Source organism: Podarcis gaigeae, assembly GCF_964106915.1.
Source record: "Podarcis gaigeae genome assembly, chromosome: 4".
Taxonomy (NCBI): domain Eukaryota; kingdom Metazoa; phylum Chordata; class Lepidosauria; order Squamata; family Lacertidae; genus Podarcis; species Podarcis gaigeae.
In genome coordinates, this window is record NC_139677.1 from 105,970,931 (window position 1) to 105,988,180 (window position 17,250).

The 17,250-nt window shown below is 45.9% G+C and overlaps 1 protein-coding gene across 1 annotated transcript in view; it reads left to right on the forward strand.

The window, feature by feature from the left end:
* The first annotated feature begins 1,061 nt into the window (after positions 1-1,061).
* LOC310843215 (uncharacterized protein) overlaps positions 1,062-17,250 on the forward strand; it is a 292,631-nt gene continuing 276,442 nt past the window's right edge. Inside the window, exon 1 of the mRNA XM_083736129.1 lies at positions 1,062-1,129. The gene's annotated coding sequence lies outside the window, so the exon portion shown is untranslated. The remainder of the gene's footprint in view (positions 1,130-17,250) is intronic.

Sequence of the window (17,250 nt, forward strand, 5' to 3'; positions counted from 1 at the left end):
CCTTCCAGTAGCACCTTAAAGGTCTTTAAGGTGCTACTGGAAGGAATTTTTTTTGTTTTGACTATGGCAGACCAACTGACTTAGTTGGTCTTTAAGGTGCTACTGGAAGGAATTTTTTTTGTTCTGATCAATAGTATTATTATTATTATTATTATTATTATTATTATTATTATTATTATTATTATTATTTATACCCTACCCATCTGACTGGGTTCCCCAGCCACTCTGGGCAGCTTCCAACAAAATATTAAAATACAATTGTCCATCAAATATTAAAAGCTTCCCTAAACATAATAACAACAACCATCCATTTTCAGTCCTTTTAATTAGCAATTAAGCATTTCTGGAAAGGGAAATGGCATACTATTGAATGTTTGCCTAGCAACATGCTTAAGAAAGTATTACTCATTTATGACGAGAACGGGATTTATTTATTATGAACTTTGCTTGGTTCCTCCTTGGCAGCCAGTGCCATTGTTTCAGCAGGGCTGGAACTCAGGACCCGCTGCCTTGAGGGACATCTAAGAGCAGTTGGGCAGGGGAAAGGTCTCCCTTGGGAGGTGGGGGACTCTCCTTCCTTGGAGGTTTCTCAGCAGAGATCGGACGGCCATCTGCCATGGATGCTTTAGCTGAGATTCCTGCATTGCTGGGGGTGGGACTAGATGACCCTGGGATCCCCTCCTCTCTCTCCACTCCTGAATTCCAGGAGGAGCTTCCTTGCCTCCTGCAAAGCCCTTTCCCCTGCAAGCTCTTCCTCTGGTTTCTGGCCAAGGGAGGGAGATGCTCAGAGTGTTATGTATTGAAGTTCTCACCCTGGCCACCAGGAATATCGTGTGCAGTGGTACCGCGGGTTCAGAACCTAATGCTCCAGCCAAGTCCAGCCAAGAGCCTCACCCCCAAAAGGATATCTGGGCATTGGCGTAGCCGGGGAGGCAGCTGCCCCCCAAAATGCATAAGAAATAATAAGAATCTGAGAGAGGGCTGAGCGAGGGAGGACTCGGCTTGGCAAGGGTTAAAGGGAACTGAGCTGCCTTCCTAGAGAGACCAGGAAGCAAGGGGGCAGGTCCTCCAGAGCCAAGGCCCCTCCCTCCCCATTCCTTTCCTGCTTTGGTGTCTCTCCTGGGATCTGGTGAGTCTCCTCTCTCTCTGGGATCTGGTGGGGGTCCCAGGGTTGGGGCTGGGGAGGAGGCCGGGGGGCCTGATCAGGGAGGGGCCAGGTCTGCCACGCTCTCCTTCCTGCTGATCAGAGGATCCCAAATTCATTTGGCCTTCCGCCCCCCCTTCAGAAAAACAATGACTTTGACTCTGTGTGACTTCACTCAGCCTCATTGCACAAAGGACGGAAAATATGCAAATGGTTTTCCAAAGCTGGAGGAGGAGGTGGACTAGCCCCTCCCCCCAAAAAAAAAGGTGGGAGAGAAAGGGCAGGGATAAAGAGAGGGATCCCAGCCCATAGTCTGGCTGCTGCATTGGGGACCAGTTTCCCCAGTCGTCTCCCAGGGCAGCTCCCCACGGAGGCCACTGCAGCCATCCCCTCGCACCCAGAGCAGGGCATCCCAGGACCACATCCTCTCTCTCCCAAAGGGATTGTTGCTGGAAATGGGCGCTGCTACTCACTGAGCCCAAGTCAGGGAGGAGGAGAGGGTCCTGCCAGGGAGGGGCCAGGTCTGCCACGCTCTCCTTCCTGCAGATCAGAGGATCCCAACCTCCTTTAGCCCTCCGCCCCCCCTTTTTAAAAAAATCTCCCTTCTTTAAACAAAGGGGTCCCTGGGACTTTAACTATGTGACGCCGCTCAGCCTCATTGCACAACAGAGGAAATATGTGCAAATGGTTTTCCAAAGCTGGACGAGGAGGTGGACTAGCCCCCCCCCCTCAAAAAAAAGGTGGGAGAGAAAGGCCAGTGATAAAGAGAGGGATCCCAGCCCAGAGTCTGGCTGCTGCATTGCAATTAAGTTTCCCAGTGTCTCTCAGGGCAGCTCCCCACGGAGGCCACTGCAGCAATCCCCTCGCACCCAGAGCAGGGCATCCCAGGACCACAGCCTCTTTCTCCCAAAGGGATTGTTGCTGGAAAACCAGCCGAGCCAGAAATGAGCGCTACTACTCACTGAGCCTCCAGGGACCTTGGCGTCAATGGCTGTTAATAACAACAACAACAACAACAATAATAATAATAGATTTCCCGGCTAAATTGCAAGGGATATGTCTTTGGCCCCACCCACTTGGCCCTCAGGGGGTTGGCCTGATACATACCTGGCCCTCAGAGCAAAGAAAAAGGGACCCCACCCCAGGAGACTATCTGGAGAGTGACAGAGAGTCCAGGTGCTAGAAAAGGTGAGGACCCCCACTAGAGCCAAGCATCCATTTATAACAAGATACAAATGACTCCCTTGTCATTCGGTTCTGACTTCATGCATTGACTGGAAAGCAGCAGAAACCAGGTTGATTCATCTCCCAGAAATCCCTTCCGTTGCCTCCACAATTTGCATTGCTAGAAGGCTAGAGACATATTTCTTCTCCTCTTACTCCTCTTTCCCCCCAAAAAGATAGCCAATGGTCTGGGATGTGGTGCAGTCCAGCCCTAGTTCCCAGCAAGACTCATCCATGCTTGCTCAGGGAATTTTTTCTTCTACTGACCTACAAATTCTGTAACAGAACAATGTATTTGCTTTGTAGGATTTGCTAGAGCTTCTCATTCAGACGGACAGAACTTGGCAGAAGACCAAAGGGTTCCTTCTGATCTCTCAGAGGCTTCCTGAGAGCACAGATGGATGAGCGAGACTCAGCTGGCCCTGGAACAGGAAGAGGCCATGCCATCCAAACTGGGAGCAGTGGGGGATTCTGGGGAAACTCTGTGCAGAAGATCCTGGGTGAGGAAGACACCCTCCACTCAGAGGAGCAGAGCCAGCAGTTGAGGCAGTTCTGCTGCCAGGAGGCCAAAGGACCCCGAGAGGTTTGCAGCCGACTCTACCACCTTTGCCACCAGTGGCTGAAGCCAGAAAGGCACACGAAAGCTGAGATGCTGGACCTGGTGATCTTGGAGCAGTTCCTGGCTGTCCTTCCCCCGGAGATGGAGAGCTGGGTGAGGGACTGTGGAGCGGAGACCAGTTCCCAGGCGGTGGCCCTGGCCGAAGGTTTCCTCCTGAGTCAGGCAGAGGAGAGAAAGCAGGAACAGAATAAACAGGTGAGAGAGACTTTCCTCTGGATACTCCCAAGGGGCTCCAAACAGGACGGAGAACATTCCATAATGTTCTACTGTTGGCCCATCCTTTTTCTGAGAAGGCATCCATGGAATGAGATCTCACACCCTTCAAGTCTTTGTCATTCTCTTTCTAGTATTTCTCACCATTCTCTGTTTTGAATCCTTGTTTCTTTTTCAGGGAAAGGATCTCTTTGCAGAAATGGACCTGGATTCCTGTGAGGCAGAGAGGCCTCCGTTGGACACCAGAGAGAGGCCACTGGGTAAGGAGGAAGGTGGGTTTTCTCCGTTTGGTCTCATTCTGTTGGTTTTCCAACTCATCTAAGGGTTTTTTCATCTTGTTTTGGGGGGAGAAAGTTGGGAACAAGGGTCCAGAGGAGGGGAGATGTATTTTTTCACAACAAACATATGAAATGGGCACAAACGTCTAAATGCTCTCAGCGGGTGAGGCTTTCTCAAAGGCCCATCTGTGGTTAGAGATGCCCTGTTTCACCTGTGAGAGAAGCAGGCACTCCTGGCATCCTGCTAACCTTTTCTCTCTTGCAGGTGACAGAATGATACCAGCAAAACCTCCTGATCCGCCTTTTCATGGGGGCAGAAGGGAAGCAGCGGCTGTGGAACCAGATCAGGTCAGGGGAAGCTGCCTTGTGGGGACAGAGGCCGAGGGATGGAGCAATGTCATGGACTGGTTGGGCACAGAGGAATGGTGGGAGGAAGCAGCCGGGGAACCAGGAAGGGAAGATGGCTCAGAGCCGAAGGAGTGGAGGTGGAGGAAGGATGAGCTGTCAGAGGGAGAAGCCTGGGAAGAGGAGGTGTCAGAAGCCGAAGGGGTTGTAGGGATCAGGTGAGATTGCTATGAGGAATTATAACAAATATAGAGTAAGCCATCTGTGTCAGCAATGAAAGCATTGCATTGACTGGGTTTAAACTATTTTGATATGATTCTTGATCACTCTACACCTCTGCATCTCTGGCCATTTCCTCTGCTGGCCATTTCTCTTGTCACGTACACAGCCCAGTTGCTTAGATAGGCAGGCATCCTGGGCCATAAATTTGGCCATTAAATCCTGCCGTCCAGTCAGCTCTTCCTTGCTGGCTCTGCTTGAGGCTGACCTGGGCAGGAAAACAGAGTTGCAGCAGCGGTCCTGCCGTCCGTGTGAGATAGAGGGATAAATCAAGTCCAGAGACAGTTCATGGCTATCTCTAAAAGCGTTTATTTACAAGCCATAAATCAGTCTCATTCCATCGGAGCTTTCCGGGATCTCTCCTGTGCCAAAAGCACACACAGCTTCTGCTCAGCGTCTCTCAATCAAAAGTGAAAGCAACTCTCACAGACAAAGCCTGTGACTTAGGGCCCTGCTTCAGGCCCCTCCCAGATGCAGGACACCAAGGAGTTTTAACCCTGTAAAATCCAAACTCCACAATAAAGATAGTGGGCAAGTTTCTATGATGTAGTATGTTAATCTTAGGGCCAGGAAGCAGATCTCACATGAAGGTGATAATGATTGTTGTCCTCCTGGCCATCCTTATCATATGTATTGCTTGTTTATCACCTCCAGGTTGCTAAATGCTCTTATTTGTAGTTCTGTTCTTTGTTTACCCTGTGCTTAATTAGTTATGGTGGTTTAACTTTCTCCCCACTTGGGTTTGTGGAAATGCTCAGAAGAAATCTGATTGGTTCTTACGAACACTCTGTAAAAAGTTCTTTTGTGAATAAAAACTGCCTGGGCCAGGGGCTGCACACGGACAGGCACAGAGAGACACGATTATACGCACCCTTCCCAGAGCAATGGATCCAAACTACAAGAAAGAAGATTCTACCTAAACATTAGGAAGAATTTCCTGACAGTAAGAGCTGTTCAACAGTGGAATTTGCTGCCAAGGAGTGTGGTGGAGTCTCCTTCTTTGGAGGTCTTTAAGCAGAGGCTTGACAACCATATGTCAGGAGTGCTCTGATGGTGTTTCCTGCTTGTCAGGGGGTTGGACTCGATGGCCCTTGTGGTCTCTTCCAACTCTATGATTCTATGAGTCTATGAGTCTTGCTGATTCAAGTCTCTGTGTGTATTCTTATTAATCAGAGTTCAATCCTTCCTTTACTTTGTGAACGCCTCAAGTAAATATCTTTCCTTTACTTTGTGAACGCAACAAGGGGTAACAGGGCTTAGTGAGCTGGGAGACTCTGTGGCAGAATGCAGTCCAGAACCAGAGGCAGAAGAGGAAGGAGGCAAGTGGGAGGAGGGAGGTCGAGAGGCAGAGATGAGTCAGGAGAAGGAGGAGCCACCAGGGGCTCCCTCTCCATCCGCCAGAATCCACCCTCCCTGCTTGTCTCTCAGAGCCAGGAGATCCCCTGCAATGCAGGAATCTCTGCTAGATCATACAAGACAGATGACCATCCAAATTAGGCTTATTTCTAGACTGATCACTGAAAGCAAAAATTGGTTTCTAAGCAGTGGACAAATGAGAACAAATAGTGGTCTGGATTTACCTGACCAGCCCCATCCGCTGCAAAATGGGGCCTGCCCCCCATTTCTCTCCTCCCCCTCTCCATGCCCCAATGAACCCCTTGAATTTGGCTCTAGGGCATTGGGAAGGAACCTTCCCAGAACAGCACAGGAGAAGAGGAGAAAGTGGATCCTTCCATCTGCCCATCTGAGTAGGCAGAATGACTTGGAAAACACAAGGTGGAGTACCAACTATTTGCACAAAGACGAATACCCATAATTAAAACGCAGAATAAAATAAGCATCCATAAATAAAATGTGCAGCAAAGCAATCCTATTGAAACAACACCGCAATTAACAGGAAGGAAACAACAGAGCGTTGTGTAGCAGATCATATTTCTGCTGTGTCAGAGGAGGACATCTCCCTTTTTCTTTTAGGGTCCAGTCTGCTTTGAAGATGTCGCTGTTCGTTTCACAGACGAGGAGTGGGCGTTCCTGGATCCTGACCAGAGAGCTCTGCATAAGGACGTCATGGAGGAGACTCATGGGATCGTGGCCTCTCTTGGTAAGCCTCCCTGTGGGATCGTCCTATCTGCCTGGAAATTCAAAAAATACCTCTATGCGACCAACCTCATCTCTTTTCACAGAGCTCAACCGTGGCCCCTATAGCACCTGGGAACATAACACCCCCCACAATATACAGTAACTTACAGTTTTTTCTTTGAACAATCTTCCTCAAATTATTCCTTTTTCTTCCATGATTAGGCTGGCCTGAACTGTTAGTTTCTGTGTGTTGCCACTGTGCAGTGCTCTTGGAGTCACAAGACTCTGTTTACATTCCAGAGACATTCCAGACTGTTGGAAGTCTCACGGAAGACAGGAGACGGATGTGATGTTACTGGTTTCCTGTTCCTTTGTTTTTCAGTTGCTCTCTGCTCTCACAGAGAGAGGATGTATTTTTTTTTCTTTCTGCATAGCTTAGCAATAAAACTCTTAGCATGTAGCTCATATTTCTCGTCCTTCCCTGTGCTGGATACTCTGCGTAATGGGGGGAAACGTGCCTGGAGTCTTATCAGAGGCTCAGGTCGCTAATTATCTTTGGAGGGTAATCCGAAGGCTCGACTGGAGGAGTCGCTCGATCGAACGCAACTCTGACAAGAACTGCCCAGGCCATCTTAAATGTCAGCTTCATAATTGTTAGGAAAGATAAGTTGTGAAGTTTAGAGCTTACAAGGTTAACAGCTCAGAATGTCCTGCATCTGGGGAGGAGCTTTCATAACAACCGGGAAAGCTGTTTCTTCGTTCTTTCTGACTTTCGTTTTCTGCTGAGACAAGGAAGACGCAATGTCTGCATCTTCCGATGGTTTATCTTGCTGTACATATAATAAAGCTGTTATTTTAGAGGAACAGCAGTGTATTGGACTCTGTGTTCTGCAAGCTCCCACACACAAGCGGCACTCGCTGTGCCGCTCTGCTACAAGTCCGGGAATTCTGGAGCTGTGGAAACGTACCGGACACCACATAGGTAGCTTCAGGTTTTATGTTTTTGTATTTGCTCCTGTCAGTCTTGGGTTGATCAAAGAAATGACTGACAATGGAGATGGAGGGGATGCCATGACTGGGCCAAACAAAATTCATCCCAGAGAAGAGCTAGACTTATTGAATCTCAGGTAGTAGTAGCAGTGATGATGATGATGATGATGATTTACAAACTTAATCTTTTCCAGAACAGGATTGCTCTTAAAATGATGTAACACTGTAGTAATAACAATATTTTTTATTTATACCCTGCCCATTTGGCTAGGTTGCCCAAGCCACTCTGGGCCGCTTCCAACACATATATAAACATGAAACATAAATATTAATCTGATCCCATATAAAAAGAACATTAACTTTAAAGTGAACAACTTCTCCTAGTGGCCAAAATTGTGGAAACCTTTTGTGAAAAGTGTATTTCTGAGGTTTGATGGCTCATAACACCACTTTTGTGTGGAGTAATACCATAAAATTATATATCAGTGGAAAGATAATTTAATGAAGAATGTAATGAAAGAACTTTTATGAAGGAGTATTTATTAGAACAGCAGTCATAACCATTTATTAGAACAGCAGTCATAACCATTGGCAACCTTTAGCTTTAATTACGGCCTTACAATGCCTTCCCATGATAAGAACCAAGTTTTTAGTTCTGCAACTGTAATAAAGTGAAACCAAGATTAAATTATTGCCTCTGTTAATTGGACTTTATTGCTGGGTTGCTTCTGACTAACAAGTTTCTTTAGTCGGCTCCATAGATTTCTGATTGGGTTAAAGTTTGGGCTATTCCCAGGCCATTCCAGCCGTGAAATATCTTTATCTTGAAAGCACCTTTTGCACACAGCAGCAACATGACATGGAGCGGAATCCTGTCAAAGTATAAAATAGAATATATATGTGTGTGTGTGGAATGTTTCCAAGGGGTTGCTCGAGAGCAAGCAGGCAAATATCTCCCTGCTTAGCTGTGAAGCCTTGTTTTTGCTGCCAAAATAAACCTTATCTGTCCAGAGCGCCACTCTCCCATGGCCGACTCAGTCGCCGGCAGAATCCGTGAGTGGGCGGTTCCTAAACTTTCCCCAGCAAAGCAGCTTCTTGATGCCCAGTCTGCGCCTCCCCTCTCTGCACGGATGCTTTCTGCGCAAGGAGAGCATGGATAATGGAGGACCTCTCTCCTCCCCGCTTTGGCCTGGCACCGTCTTGCCTCTTCCGACTCCTGCAGCTCCGCTCCACTGGAGGCGTGTTTACTCTCCTCCGTTGAAGAGGAGCTGCTTCCCATGATCCCTGGAGGCTCTCTGTAATCCATTCGGCTTTTCCTCTCTCCCTCCTGAACCGATGGCAGTTCCTTGACAATATGCTTCAACATCTGTGAAAGGATCACCTGAGGAACGCTTCAGTTTGGGCGCAAATATTTCATTTATGCATTTTAGGGCATTTACATTCCCATTAATGACATAAATTTTGCCCACACCTTTTGCTGCCATACAACCCCAGATCAACACACTATCTGGGTGTTTCACGGTCGGTGTAATGCAAGTAGGTTGTAAATCTTCTCTGATTCTTCTCCTCGCGTATGTCATGCCATCACTACCAAGCAAGGAGATTTGGGTCTCATCGCACCAAATAACATTGTCCCATTGTTCCGCTGTCCAGTTAACATGAGTTTAATCTTTTCAACCTTTGCTTGAGAGATAACAATGGCTTTTTCCTTAGAATTCTAACATTTAGACCAGTCCTTGCACTCAGCTTCACATTACATTGCACCATGTCATCTTGTATCCACCCAGATGATTTTCTTCTGTCATGTAGGGACAGTGTCTCCACTCGTCCATTGTCACTTGCCTTTGTGCACCTTTCCCTGCCTTTACCAGTCTGATTTTGTAGTGACTGAGTCTCCTTATACCTCTTCAAAAATATATAAAGGCCAGCTCTGGTTAAGTTGTTCGTAATATTTCATCAATTTCTTCATAACTGTAGCCTTGTTCACTTAACAGTACAATTTTAAATCGCTTTCTGGGTGACCAGTCAACTCTTTGTGCCATTTCTGTAATTTTATTATGTTTTACAAGAACACAAAAAAACCAACCAACTTGATAGCAATCCCAAAGACACTGACAAAAGTGAGCCTAAACAAGTTGTGCTTCCTTTTTCTGGTTATTTGGCTATAGCATTAGCTTTAGATAGAATATGGGTAAATGAACAATTTCCGTTGATACATAATTGTATGATATTATTCCAAAAGAAGCAGTGTTATGAGCCATCAAACCTAAAATACACTTTTCTCCAAAAGTATTCCACAATTTTGACCACTACTGTATATCAAACAAAGCAACAGTCAACAACTCAACAAAATCTCATAATAAATATGTTGCTTAATGACAAACAACAAAGGTAATAAACACACTGAACTCCCTTCAGTTCTTCTCCATTTGTTCCTGAGGTTCTAATCCCTTTTTGTCTCCATGGCAGATTGTGATGTATCAGAAATCAAGAACGAAGGTGACCACGATAAAATCCCCAGAGAGGAGAAGCCACGTGAAAATTTGGAGTGCGGAGAAAGCTGCAGTCAGCGCTCCCATTCCACTTCCCATCAACAAAATATCCTTGGAAAGAAACTCTATCAGTGTGTGGAATGTGGAAAGAGCTTCAGTCACAGCCACAGTCTCACTTCCCATCAGAGAATTCATACAGGGAAGAAACCCTATCAGTGTGTGGAATGTGGAAAGAGCTTCAGTCAGAGCTCTCATCTCGATACCCATCAAAGAATTCATACAGGGGAGAAACCCTATCAGTGTGTGGAATGTGGAAAGAGCTTCAGTCAGCGCTGCAGTCTCACTTCCCATCAAAGAATTCATACAGGGGAGAAACCCTATCAGTGTGTGGAATGTGGAAAGAGCTTCAGTCAGAGCTGCGATCTCACTTCCCATCAGAGAATTCATACAGGGAAGAAACCCTATCAGTGTGTGGAATGTGAAAAGAGCTTCAGTCAGTGCTCCCATCTCTATATCCATCAAAGAATTCATACAGGGGAGAAACCCTATCAGTGTGTGGAATGTGGAAAGAGCTTCAGTCAGAGCTGCGATCTCACTTCCCATCAAAGAATTCATACAGGGGAGAAACCCTATCAGTGTGTGGAATGTGGAAAGAGCTTCAGTCAGAGCTCCAGTCTCACTTCCCATCAAAGAATTCATACAGGGGAGAAACCCTATCAGTGTGTGGAATGTGGAAAGAGCTTCAGTCAGAGCTCCTACCTCACTTCCCATCAAAGAATTCATACAGGGGAGAAACCCTATCAGTGTGTGGAATGTGGAAAGAGCTTCAATCATAGCTCCAACCTCACTTCCCATCAAATAATTCATACAGGGAAGAAACCCTATCAGTGTGTGGAATGTGGAAAGCGCTTCACTCATAGCTCCAACCTCACTTCCCATCAAAGAATTCATACGGGGGAGAAACCCTATCAGTGTGTGGAATGTGGAAAGAGCTTCAGTCAGCGCTGCGGTCTCACTTCCCATCAAAGATTTCATACAGGGGAGAAACCCTATCAGTGTGTGGAATGTGGAAAGAGCTTCAGTCAGCGCTGCGGTCTCACTGACCATCACAGAATTCATACAGGGGAGAAACCCTATCAGTGTGTGGAATGTGAAAAGAGCTTCAGTCAGCGCTGCGGTCTCACTTCCCACCAAAGAATTCATACAGGGGAGAAACCCTATCAGTGTGTGGAATGTGGAAAGAGCTTCAGTCAGAGCTCCAAACTCACTTCCCATCACAGAATTCATACAGGGGAGAAACCCTATCAGTGTGTGGAATGTGGAAAGAGCTTCAGTCAGAGCTCCAGTCTCACTTCCCATCAAAGAATTCATACAGGGGAGAAACCCTATCAGTGTGAGGACTGTGGAAAGAGCTTCAGTACAAGCTCCCATCTCTATACCCATCAAAGAATTCATACAGGGGAGAAACCCCATCAGTGTGAGGACTGTGGAAAGAGCTTCAGTACAAGCTCCATTCTCTCTTCCCATCAAAGAATTCATGCAGGGGAGAAACCATATTAGTGTGCGGAATGTAGAAAGAGCTTATGGAGGAACTTAGTTCCCTCCACCTCTCTCTCCTGAGCCTGTGCAGCTCATGCCCCAACCCTGGCTCAGCTGGTTCTGGAGGCAAGGAATCCTGTGCAGGTTTGGATTCCTTAGGTTCAGCATCTGAATCCGAATCCCAAGCCATCACACCCGGAAGCAAAGTCTCATTGCGCTTTCCTTTACTGAATCTGAATTCAGTGCGCTGTCTGAGCTTTACAGGGAATTGGAATTCTACGTTCGTTTGGTTCAAACATAAGGTGCTACTGGAAGGAATTTTTTGTTTTGACTATGGCAGACCAACACGGTTACCTATCTGTAACTGTATTCAGGGGTCAGGACACCCATGGAGACAAGTTATGTGAAAATAGTCAGCGAGTAGAATGCACTGAGTTAAAAAAAGCTGAGATTTTTCAGTCAACTCTGGGTAGTCTGGAGCATACCGAACATTGCTTTTGCTACCAATCTGCTCAGCAAGGAAGCTACAAACCCGAGTGTAAGTGCCTGGAATGGTATCAAGAGGGTGCTGCGTATCTGCAGGATACCAAGGATTTCTGTCTCAAGCTGTCAGCTAAGGGTGATGGCTAGCTGATGTGCAGGACAGATAGTGATTGGGCAAATCTGGCTTAACAGGAAGTCCGTATCTGGGATGGTGGTAAGGTTTGGGGACTCTTTGGTTGGGTGGAAGTCCCGGTGTACTGGTCCCGGGGGTTAATCAAGAGGCAAGGTCCAAGTGCAGCCTGTGGTCGATGAAGCAATATGAAGGCATTCCATAAAAGTTGAAGCTGGGTGCAGGGCAGGGTTCAGGCCGGGACTGACAACCACCAATGTTGTTCCCACAACTTGGGACTGGGGCTGGCTGGCTTTAATATGTCCCAAGGCATAGGGTGGCCCTGATCCTCAGATGACTCGCCTCTCGTGGCCTGGAGGCGAGCACTCTTCCTGCGGGAACTTAGTTCCCTCCGCCTCTATGCCCTGAGCCTCTGCAGCTCAGGAGAGGCTGGAGGGTTACCGGACCCAGAGGCAACCCCAGCTTCCTCTGACGGGGCTGAGAGTGGAGCACCTGCAGGCAATGTGTCCTCCATCACCTCAGGAGCCAGACCAGACTCAGCTGGTGCTTGCACCTGAGGATCCAGCACAGGTGGGGTCCTTTCAGGCTCATGCCCCAACCCTGGCTCAGCTGCTTCTTGAGGTGGGGAATCCTGTGCAGGCTGGGATTCCTCAGGTTCAGCATCAGAATCCAAATCCCAGGCCATCACACCCGGAAGAAAAGTCTCATTGCGCTTTCCTTTACTGAAGCTGAATTCAGTGTGCTGTCTGAGCTTTGCAGGGAATTGGAATTCTATGTTTGTTTGGTTCAAGAAATCTGCAGGGATTGTTGTTTGCCTGTCATGGTGTGGGAGAACAATCAACCCTGTCTGAAGTTGGCAGAGTCTGGGCAGTTTAAGGCCAGAACCAAGCACCTAGACATCCGTTTCCAGAATGTGTTTCAGAGTATCCAGTTAGGCTTGGTGAGACTGAAGTACTGTTCAAGCCAGAAGAACCTGGCAGATGGGTTCATGAAACCTTGAGCTTTCAGCGTCATGGGGAGTTCTGTAAAGGTTTGAGTTTGGGGTAAGTGGTGAAACTTACGAGCCCCCAGCAGTGCAGGACGAGAGGGAATGTGATGGGGAATCAGAGCTTATAGGCTTAACAGCTCAGAACCCATCGTCCTGCCTGTTCTGGGGAGGAGCTGTCTCCAACTTCTGGAGAAGCTGCTTCTTTGTTCTGTCTGACTTTCGCTTTTGCTGCCGAGCAAGGAAGCAAGATGCCTGCTGTCTCGGATGGTTTGTTTATTTTTACTGTTCTGCTGTAAATAAAGCTGTTAGTTTAGAAGAACAGCATGTGGACTCTATCTTCTGCAAGCTTACACACCAAGCGGCTAGCGCTGTGCACACTGCTACAAGTACAGGAAGCTGAATGGAACACAGGGAAGTGTGCCAGACTCCACAACACTTTGCACCTCCAAGGAGTCTTCACCCAACTGGTGGATCGGACCCTTCTTGGTGTAAATATGGTGAACCAGTTCCATCTTCCACAAAGGTTTGCCTTAGCCTTTGTACTGGAACAGCTAGTGACCACATCTGCGCAGATCATCCTGGCGTTTGGACTCTGCCCAAACTTCTCACAGGAAAAACATCCACTGCTTCCAACACAGCAGTGCCACCTGCTGGTTGCAGTGATGGTTGGGATGACGTGGCAGCCAACTCCCCTTGCTCCTCCTGCTTTGGAGATTTCACCCCCTGAACAGGAAACACTCCCCTTGTGCACTCTTCTTCCACAAGCTTCCCTTTTGTGGAGCTTTCGGTTTCAGGAACACATCCCTGCATGGTCTGGGATACTGTATCAGCTTTCCCCGGGGTGTAACCTCTGGCAGTCTGCTCAGCAGCCCCCACCATCTTGAAGTGTCCATTATGTGATGCAGCTTTAATTCCTAGTATACCAGTCACAGAAAATTGCTGATGTGTTAACCAAGCTAAACCTGATGGATGCTAACCCTGTAGACACACCAATGACAACATGTTATCAGGTAGATGACACGGAAGAAGCATTTTCTGACACTTCACTGTACAGAAGTGTGCTAGGCAAACTAAATTTCATTGCCAGATGTTCAAGACCTGACATTGCAGTTAGCTGTAACTTGCTAAGCAGACAAGTCAACATTCCTACTGTTAAGGATTGGAAAGCTCTGAAATGCATAGCACACTATTTGAAAGGCACTATGCATTACAGACTGACATTTAACAATCAGAAGTCTGGTGGTCTTGAGATATTTGCTGATGCGAGTTTTGGAAGTGACACTACAGACAGGAAAAGCACACCTGGAGTTTGCTCTATGTACAACCAGGGTCTATTTGATTGGTTGTGCAAGAAGCTGCAACATGCTAGAGAATGTGTTCAGAAAGGACTTGTAACGGTGTCCTACGTGCCAGGTAATGAAATTCCTGCTGAGTTATTGTTTAAGGTTGTTCCGAAGGATCAACACTGTACTGTAGTTTAGAAATAAAACTCTTTACAATGTAGCCAAACCTCTCGTCTCTTCCCTGTACTGGGAACCCTGCTGGATAGAATGTGCTTGAGGCCTTATCAAAGGCTCAGGTCATTAAACACGTCGGAGGCGATTTCAAAGGCTCAGCTCGGAGGAAGATGAGGCCTTATCGGCTTGGCCGAACGGAGATTCTGACAAAGATTCACAAAATGTTTAAGGGTCTGCGTACCCCTGCGTACCCCCAGGAAAAAAGCACTGGATCTAGCCATCATCTTTCTTTTTTCTTTTACAAACATTTTATTGGTTTTGAATGAATCATAGAATTATAGAGTTGAAAGGGACCCCAGGGGACATCTAGTCCAGCCCCCTGAATGCAAGAAACTCTGCTAAAGCATTCATGACAGAATGAACCACGCACATCACAAACACAATAACAACATTTATGTAGAAGTGTCCATGTACTGTTCGAATAGGAACCAAGACGGGTGACCAGTGGAATGAATAAATGTTTACTCCCAGCATCTAGTGCTTAAACCAAAGGGAAGCACAATCTCCATATTGATGCAGTGGGAAGGGGGTGGGGGTGGGGAGACTGCCTGTCTAATGGAAGAAGAAGAAGAAGAAGAGGACGATGAAGAGGAGGAGTTTGGATTTGATATCCCGCTTTATCACTACCCTAAGGAGTCTCAAAGCTGCTCACAATCTCCTTCCCCTTCCTTCCCCACCACAAACACTCTGTGAGGTGAGTGAGGATGAGAGACTTCAGAGAAGTGTGACTGGCCCAAAGTCTCCCAGCAGCTGCATGTGGAGGAGCAGGGAAGCAAACCCGGTTAACCAGATTGAGTCCACCGCTTTAACCACTACACCACACTGGCTGATGTTGTTTTATTCCCCTTCTTTTTTTCGTTAGAGTGTATATTAATTTCCCAATAAAAAACCTCCAATTAACATATCAAATCATAATCCAATAAAAATAAAAAACTAAAATAATAAAGATCAAATTGTTTTCCGAATTGTAATTTTGATTTTACGACTTCCCATAGCCTGATCCTCGAAGCATATCCAAATCTCTTTTTTTAATAATATTTTTTATTGTTATACATTTTATAAAATTCCATCCAATTTTTCGTTTAAACCCGCCTACAACAAATCTTAGTTATTTTTTGACTTCCTTCAGCGTCTCTGACAATCATCCATGGTTATACCTTTAATACACATTCCCTTTTTTCGTATTGCCATTTTTCCTACTTACTCCCATTATTTCTAATAAACAATACTTGTTTTCTTTTTTTTATAGTGCCTCTTTAAATCCCACTAGCGTTGTATTCACGCCACATATATTTTTCAGATAATCCACAAATTTCCCCCAGTCTTCGATGAACTTTTGATCTTTAGTATATCTGATTTTCCCAGTTAATTTATCCAGTTCTGCATAGTCTGTCATTTTTAGTCTCCAATCTTCTATCGTCGGTATTTCCTCTTGTTTCCACCTCTGGGCTAACAGGATTCTGGCTGCCGTTACCGCGTACTGGAAAAGCTTACAGTCCTTTCTTCTGATGTCCTTTCCTACCATACCTAAGAGAAAAGCTTCGGGTTTTTCCACAAAAGTATATCTTAACATTTTTTTCAACTCGTTATATATCATTTCCCAAAAGCTTTTCACTTTCTTACATTCCCACCACTGATGAAAGAATGTCCCTTCCTTATCTTTACACTTCCAACATTTGTTGTCAACCTTATACATCTTTGCTAATTTTACAGGTGTCATATACCATCTAAAAAACATTTTCATCACATTCTCCTTCAGTGTAATACAAGCCGTAAATTTTAAATGCTCTTTCCAGTTTTTCCCAATCTTCAAATTGAATATTATACCCAAAATCCTTTGCCCACCGTATCATTACCGATTTAACCTCTTCATCTTTCGTATTCCATTCCAGCAGTATCTTATACATTTTTGACAAAGTTTTATACTCATTATTTATAATGTTCTTTTGGAAACTTGATTCTTTTTCTACATGACCTTTTCCCTTCAAATCCTTTTTGAATATTTCGTTTACCTGATAATGATGTAGCCAATCATAAACTAAATCTTTGACTTGTTCATATGGCTTCACTTTCCATTTTCCTCCTTCGTTAATTATCAGTTCCCCGTAGGGAAGCATATCCAAATCTCAGCCCTGCCTCTCGTTTCATTCCCCTTCTAACAACTCTGTTGTGTTGTGTCAAATGTCCATACAGGTTTATATGCCATCTTTGATCAATCCAGCCTGCAGTTGTTGGTCCACCCTGAAGCGCCAAATGCCTCATGGAATCATAGAATCATAGAGTTGGAAGGAAACCCCAGGGGTCACCCAGCCCAACCTCATGCATTGTTGGAATCGCTGCTGAACAATCCCTGGTGGATGGTCCTCCGACCTCTGTTTAAAAATCTCCAACAAAGGAGAGTCCACCAGCTTCTGAAGGAGTCTGTTCCCCCATCAAACTGCTCTTACTGTCAGAAAGTTCCTCCAAATGTTTAGTTGGAATCTTCCTTCATGCCATTTGAATCCAACCTTCTGGAGAAGCAGGAAATAAGCTTGCTCCATCTTCCATGTGGCAGCCGTTCAGATAGTTGAAGATGGCTATCATATCCTCTTTTCCAGGTTAAACACACCAAATTGCCTCAGCCATTCCTTATAAGGCTTCATTTCCAGTTCCTTGGTCATCTTGGTTGTTCTCCTGGTATATACATTCCAGAGTTAGATAAAAAAGATTCATGGTTTATAGCCCCATGCTTATTGTCACTTCTGGTAAGGCCTCGCGTTCTCCAGTGTCCATTGTATATTGAATCAAGTCCCACTACAGAACACTAAAATTCTGTGTAAATGTATTCTATAACTCCCCCATTTTTAACTCTCCATGAATCTATTCAATCAATATTAGTAATAATGGTGTAGTAGGTGTTGTTTTACTCCCATGAGATGTTTGGGTTGTGT